Source organism: Mesoplodon mirus, assembly GCF_964341445.2.
Source record: "Mesoplodon mirus genome assembly, chromosome: 6".
NCBI classification, from domain to species: Eukaryota; Metazoa; Chordata; class Mammalia; order Artiodactyla; family Ziphiidae; genus Mesoplodon; species Mesoplodon mirus.
This window is the reverse complement of record NC_138982.1, coordinates 1,617,293-1,624,499: the sequence shown is the minus strand read 5'-3', so window position 1 is coordinate 1,624,499 and position 7,207 is coordinate 1,617,293.

The window sequence follows — 7,207 nt, the reverse complement described above, 5'->3', positions numbered from 1 at the left end:
CTCTAGGTCCATCCATGTTACTGCAAATGGCATTATTTCATTCTTTTTTATGGCTGAGTAGTATTCCATTGTATATATATACCACATCTTCTTTATCCATTCATCTATTGATGGACACTTAGGTTGCTTCCATGTCTTGGCTATCGTAGATAGTGCTGGCAATGAACATTGTGGCGCATGTATCTTTTGGAATTAGAGTTTTTGTCTTTTCCAGATATATGCCCAGGAGTAGGATTGCTGGATCATATGGTAGCTCTATTTTTAGTTTTTTAAGGAACCTCCACACTGTTCTCCACAGTGGATGCATCAATTTACATTCCCAACAACACTTATGAGGGATCCCTTTTCTCCACACCCTCTCCAGCATTTATTTGTATTCTTTTTGATGATGGCCATTCTGACTGGTGTGAGGTGATAGATACCTCATTGTGGTTTTGATTTGCATTTCTCTAATAATTAGCAATGTTGAGTATCTTTTCGTGTGCCTGTTGGCCATCTGTATGTCTTTGGAGAAATGTCTGTTTAGGTCTTCTGCCCATTTTTTGACTGGGTTGTTTGTTTTTTTTTTTGATATTGAGTTGTATGAGCTATTTGTATATTTTGGAAGTTAACCCTTTGTTGGTCATATCATTTGCAAGTATTTTCGCCCTTTCTGTAGGTTGTCTTTTCATTTTATTTGGTTGATGGTTTCTTTGCTGTGCAAAAGCTTTTAGGTATGATTAATGACCTTAACTTTCTATATCAGGATTTATGCTGGAAATTGTTACAAACAATTCCTAATTAAGATATTTTTAGCTAACAGTGTCTTTAAATTCCTTCTAGTCCACCTTGATGAGAAACTTTACAAAGCAGTAATCATTTTCTTTACAACATTAATTTGAAAACTACTGCACTACAAAATGTATTTAAAGACTCATTGCGATTCCTCTTCTATAACTGACAAATTTATTGTTGAAGTTTCTAGTAATTTATGGAGAGATTTTGAATCCAATGAAGCCTTTTTAAATCAGCTGTTAAATTATGAGAAACCCTAGTTTAGGGAACTTCTGTTTCTCATTGGAGTAGTCATCTTGTAGCTGGCTTGGGGTGAGAGCCAGCAGGGTACACAAGAGAGAACGATGATTATCTGACCATTGCTGGATAAAACATTTGCTTTGTTTGTAGGATTTAATTTTAGGCCAAGGGTCCAAAATGCATGTCCTGAGATTCAGAGACTACTGGATTGTTTTGTGAAGACAGAGATTCAGGACCGCCATCTAGAGTTGTACCCACAGGAACTCCGACTGGCTTCCCTGTGTTACCAACCAGGGCTCCTGGCCTCCTTAATCAATAGAAATTGGTCAGAGGCCAGACAAGAAATTCAGGCAAGGCTTTATTGGGGCCCCTGCTGCAGCAGGAGGGAGCGAGAACAAGTAACAGGTTCCCTTCCTCGATCCCCAAGGGGCGGGGGTTCGGTTAGCTGGTTAGTTATATGGGGTGAGCGTAGGGTTTGGTCCAAGGGTTGGGCCGGAGGGGTGGCTTGGGTAGTCTGCCCACCGGCTTGGAGGTGCTGTGTGGGTTTTTGGTCTTTTTCTATTTTGTTGTTCATAATTCGCCCCGACTGCACATGCATGCAGTTATTTTTAGTCCCTTATCATTCTTTGTATTCCGTTGCCCGAGGATAGGTGTGTCCAGGTGCAAGCGCTGCAGCAAAGGCTCCCAGGTCCCAGCCTGTCTCACCTGCACCAACTACCCTCCTCCTGTCCCTTGCCCCGCAGTTCCCGGGTGGCTGCCCTTAGGCTACAGAAGTCTGCTTGGGTGCACAGAGCCCCAGCTACCCCCGTGTTTCATGGGCTCCTTGTCCACAGTGGACAGCGGCACCCTCTGCAGCTCTGGTGGAGGAGACGTCCGAGTGGTCCAGCTTCTCCCTGACCACATGCAGCAAGCCCAAGATGCCACTTGTCACCCACTGGGTTTGTCACCTACAGGGACTGTGGGATGCTTGGCCAAACCTAGCTTTCCTCCGAGGAGCCCCAGGTCAGGAGCTCTGACCATCCCAGGCTTGACCTGGCTGCCCTAAATGCTAAGAGCATCCAGAGCCCAGGGTCCCCTGTAACTCAGGGGAATGCTCTGAGCTGTCGAGTGCATGGCACTAGTTCTCCGAGATGCCCAAAGTCACTCCACGAATAATAAAAAATAAGGTTCCTTTTGCATAAATTGGTTTGTGATCTCATCCATTTAAAGACTGAGTTCTTAGAATCATAGGTGACACTAAACACAAATACTGCCCCCACTACACAGGTGAACGTTCACAGAGAACCAGACTGACCAGGGACAAGGTGAAGCATCAATAAGCTCTAAGCCTCTAAATTCTTAACCTGGAGTCCATGGACCCCCTACCAAGGGGTCCAAGGAGAGAATTTAAGCTTCCATGAACTTGAGTGGGAAAACTCAACATCCTTATTCTCAATAAGCTCTAACTGAAATCTAGTTTCCATTCTATTAGGAATATTGGCCACAAACTACAGCAGTGCTCACAGTACCTGGGGCTTTACTCCAAGAGAAATCACAAGTATTTTCACCTCTCGCTACAGCTGATGCAGACACCTCAAAATAGTACCTGCATGCATCCTCGCTTCAAGACACAGTGGGCAATAGGCCTGTCGCTGGGTCTCGGTACTTAATGAGTTAGTAAAGAGGTGCATGTCATACTTTAATCACAGATTTGTTTTTTCTTAGGTTTTGATAACTGAATGTCAATGTAATTGGTTTTCTTTTTAACATTATATGTTTCATTTTGTGGACTTAGTCACTATTCTGAGGGGTTCATAGGCTTCACCACTCTGCCAAAGAAGTCCCTGGCACACAAAACGTTAAGAACGTCTAAGTGCCTAAGGCCCCCAGCTCCCAGTGATTTGGAAAGCACAGGGGAGACCATCAGGGAGAGGGATGCAGGGGTCGTGGCCAGTGGGAGGAAGAGAGGCAGCTCTCCCAATTCCACCCCCGCTCTGGGGGGATGACATGCAGCCTTTCCCATTCTGCTTTGGTACATTTCTAAGGAGCTCTTATTAACATTTTGAAAAATTTCAGGTGTCTGGAACACAGTTTGAGAAATGTGGATTTAAGGAATGACTTAACCTGGGAATATACTGGAATTGAGTGGTGTTGCTAAACCATGTGTTAGTGTTAAAACATCTGAAGCAAATTAAAGAGATCTTCTTAGTCCACAAGCGGTAGCTCATGCAGGAGGAGGTAGCAGGTTGGACACATCACCCGTCTAGAACCTTCCCCATCCTTTGCTCATGGTCCAACTCTTATTCATATGAACAGGCTGATGCCAGCATTCCACGCTGGGCTGAGGCGCCTGTCAGCCCAGAGGAGAATCACTAGGGAAGCCACAGGGCTCCTGCCCCAGCCACCACTCTGTCGGGTTACACGGGGACCTGCACATTGTAGCACATGCTCCTGCTGGGAGCAAGGGCTGTGTTCAGCCATGGCTGAAGGGACTAACTGGTAGAAAACACTTGTTGCCTTGTTTGTGGCATTTCATTTTAGGCTGAGGATCTGAAATGCATGTCCTAGATTGCAGAAAGATTCAGACTGGTGAGTTGTTTTAGTCCATATTACACATCAGGGGCAAGACACATCCAAGAGATGGCCCAGCGAGAGGCCCATGCCGCTTCCCCAAGCCAGTGCTTTGGGCCTCAGGACAGCTTCCAGAGCTAGCAGCCAGCTTGTCTACACCGGACGCCTCCCAGAGCGTGGCGGGTCCATAACAGCACGGGGCAAAGAAAGGGGTGTCGACCGGTGTCTTAGCTGATCTTCTTCCCCTAGCTGAAGAAATGAGCGGGTGTATGGCGTGTACCTGGCTTTTCTTCCTCTGTTTCACTGTCACGCTTGTAAAGACACTGGAGACTGGTCAAGCAGACTTAGGGCACAGTCTCGTATTCCCACACTTCCCAGCAGTGGTCTGGAACTCCATCTAAAACCTTCTGTAAACAGCCCTCCTCTAACCACTGAGAGAGGGCCGGGCATTCCCGTAGCCCCTCCAGACAATATACTTGGCCAAGAAGCTCTGCCTGGTTGATTACCACGGACGTTGCTGCCAGGGCCCTCAGTCATCCTGGGAGCTGCCCCATTAGCGGCAGCACGAGCCTGCGCTCCACCGCGGGGAGAGCAGGAGACCTCGGTGATCCGGATCCCGGCAAAGCCCTTACCCACAGTGTCTCAGTGTGTAATCTTGCCCCCGCACAAGCAGTTGTTCAGACAGAGCTTGATCACCACCCTCGAAACAGGGGTGCCACTGTTACTCCCGAGTGCGGAAGTGGAAAATATGAAAGTTTAGAATAGCATGGGCTGTATGGGCTGTAATGTTTTCTGAATATAAACTTGACTTTTTTCAGGTGTTGCTGTGCCTCAGAGGCTTTTTTCGGAAAGAGCTTCATTAAGATATAATTCACTTACCATATAAGTTATCCATTTAAAGGTACAGTTCAATGGTTTTCAGTTGTGCTATATTCAGAGTTGTGCCGCCATCACCACAATCACATTTTTGAACATTTTCATAACCCCCAAAGTAACCCTTACCCTTTAGTCTTCACTCCCAATCCTGCCATACCCCCCAGCCCAAGGCAACCAGCAACTAGTTTCTGTCTCTACAGATTTGCATAGCATGGACTTTACAAATAAATGGAATCACACGTATGTGTTCTTTTGTGACTGGCTTCTTTCCCTTAGCGTCATGCTTTCAGGTTTCATCCACGTTGTAGCCTCAGTACTTCATTCCCTTTTATTCCCAAGCAATAGTCCATCGTACAGATATACCATGTTTTGTTTATCCATTCACCAGTGGGTGGACATTTATGTTTTTTCCATTTGGAGGCTATTATGAATAATGTTGCTGTGAACATTCGTGTGCAACCCTTTGGACATATGTTTTCACTGATCTTGGGTATATACCTAGGCTTGGTATTGCTGGGTAATATGGTAAATCTAAATTTAACTTTTTGAGGAACTGCCAAATTGTTTTCCCAAGTAACAACCATTTTACATTCCCATCGGCAGTGTATGAGTGTTCCAGTTTCTCCACATCCTTGTCAACATTTGTTATTTTCCATCTTTTTTTATTACACGTGGGTGTGAAGGGTTTTGAGTTGCATTTCCCTGAGAGCATCTATTCATGTGCTTATTAGCCATTTGTATAACTTCTTTAGAGAAATGTTCATTCAGATCTTTTCCCCTCTTTTAAACTGGGTTATTTGTCTTTTTATTATTGAAAAGCTTGAATTTTTCATGACTATTCAACTGCACTTTAAAACTCAGCCCCAGTAGGAATTTGTTGGGCTCCTCCAATTTTGTATCTCTCCCCAGGAAACGGAACACCATTCTGGGAGAATTCCAGCCCCTAAAGTTGTGGTTCTTAATCTATTTTTGGCTCACAGTTATCTTTGAGAGTCTGGTGGGAACTATGGATCTTCTCCCTGCATTTAATATCAGGGAATTCCTGGACTTCCCACCATTCAAGCTTTGCCTTGACTAGGTTCCTTCTTTTCATAAGAGGAGTATAAACCTACTTCTGATTGGATTGTCAAATCATTTGAACGTGGCCTTAATGGGCAACGTAAGTTTCCCAAATTCTAAGTTCCCACAGAGAGAAAGGGTGAACCTTGTTGTTAAAGTTACTAAAATCGCACTGTGGAGAAATAGCTTTTATAGAAGATTGCTTTTATAGATGATCACAGTCCATCATTCCTCTAAATGTTCCCCTTTGATCAACCCAGGCCATGAGAGCTTCACACCATCATGTTGGGGACTTCTGAGAACCGGTTCCTCTGAATTGCACTTCAGCCTTATGCCAGCAGTGCACACTGAAGCCCCCTGTAAGGAAGCTGTACCGATTCTCTTATCAGTCAGTTACAAAAAAAAAAAAAAAAAAAAATGCTATGTCCCGCTCCCACGGCTCATACACACACTGAGAAAGAGAGTGCTTCTCTTGAACCCATGGTGTTTTGATTTTGTAATAATTAATTAATAAACAATAATTTAATTATGTACTTAAGTAAGTAATAATGTTTTCTTCTCTTCTCTGGCCCTTAAGAAGCTCAGAGCAGCATTGTTGCCTGCCTCTGGCAACTGGACTGGACTAGCTGTTTGTTTGTGACCAGCGTTTATAGCCCTCACCTGTCCTTTGGCCCAACCCCACTGTTAGTTCCTTTTTAAAGCATCTTTGTATACTATTTCAAGCTGTTTCTAGAACAAGTCAACACATTTCTTTTTCTAACCTTGCCATGCTGCACCTCATGTTGTGCACTTCATGAAACGCCATGCATGACAGCTGTTTGCTTAATGTACGTTCTCAATGACAGGTAGAGCTTATCTTGTAGTTATTATTGTCACGTGTAACGTTTAGGTTCTGGACTCAAGGATATTTTGCAAACAGACAAGCATCACCTATAGTTTACCAGGTGTTACATGTCTGTGTATGAAAAGGAAGGTAGAATTTTTTGCAGCTAAGCAGACATAATAGAAACACATAGCATTGTATTGTTTCTATTCAACAAGATACTTTCATGTTTACTAGGCCAGGCACTGTTCTAAGTGCTTTACAAATACTTACTTCACAAATCCTATGAGGTAAGTACAATTTTTATTTCCCCCACATCACAGATGAGAAAATGAAGTCATGGAGAAGTGAATTATTTTGCTCAAGGTCACAGGGCTACTAAGTGGCAGAGCTAGGGTTAGGAACAGGGTTGTGCGCCTGCAGAGTCCACACTCTCTATCCCCAGGCGCTGCTAGAAAGAGCTGGGGCTTTGGGACCCTGGGCCAGCCACTTAAATCCTCCCTGTCACATGGGACAATGACACTCACTGCCTCCTAGACTTGTTGAAATCAAATAAGGCTCCATGGAAAGGTCATGTCCATCCCATAGTGGGGACTCATCTTTGTCTTCTTCAGCTAAAACCTGTGTAGAAATCCAAACACAACTTCACTAGAATCCAAGCCAAGAAGAATAACTCACCCAACAAAACATCATCCGAAAACCCCAAAGTAGACAACAGCACCCTTATCTTTTTAGCTAATTTGGGCACCCTGATCACCGAGAGGTTTTGTAAAATGTATTGTATATGAAGAAACGAACTCAAATTTAATTCTGACACATTTTAATATTTGGCTTTTTTTTTTTTTTTTCCTGCGGTACGCGGGCCTCTCACTGTTGTGGCCTCTC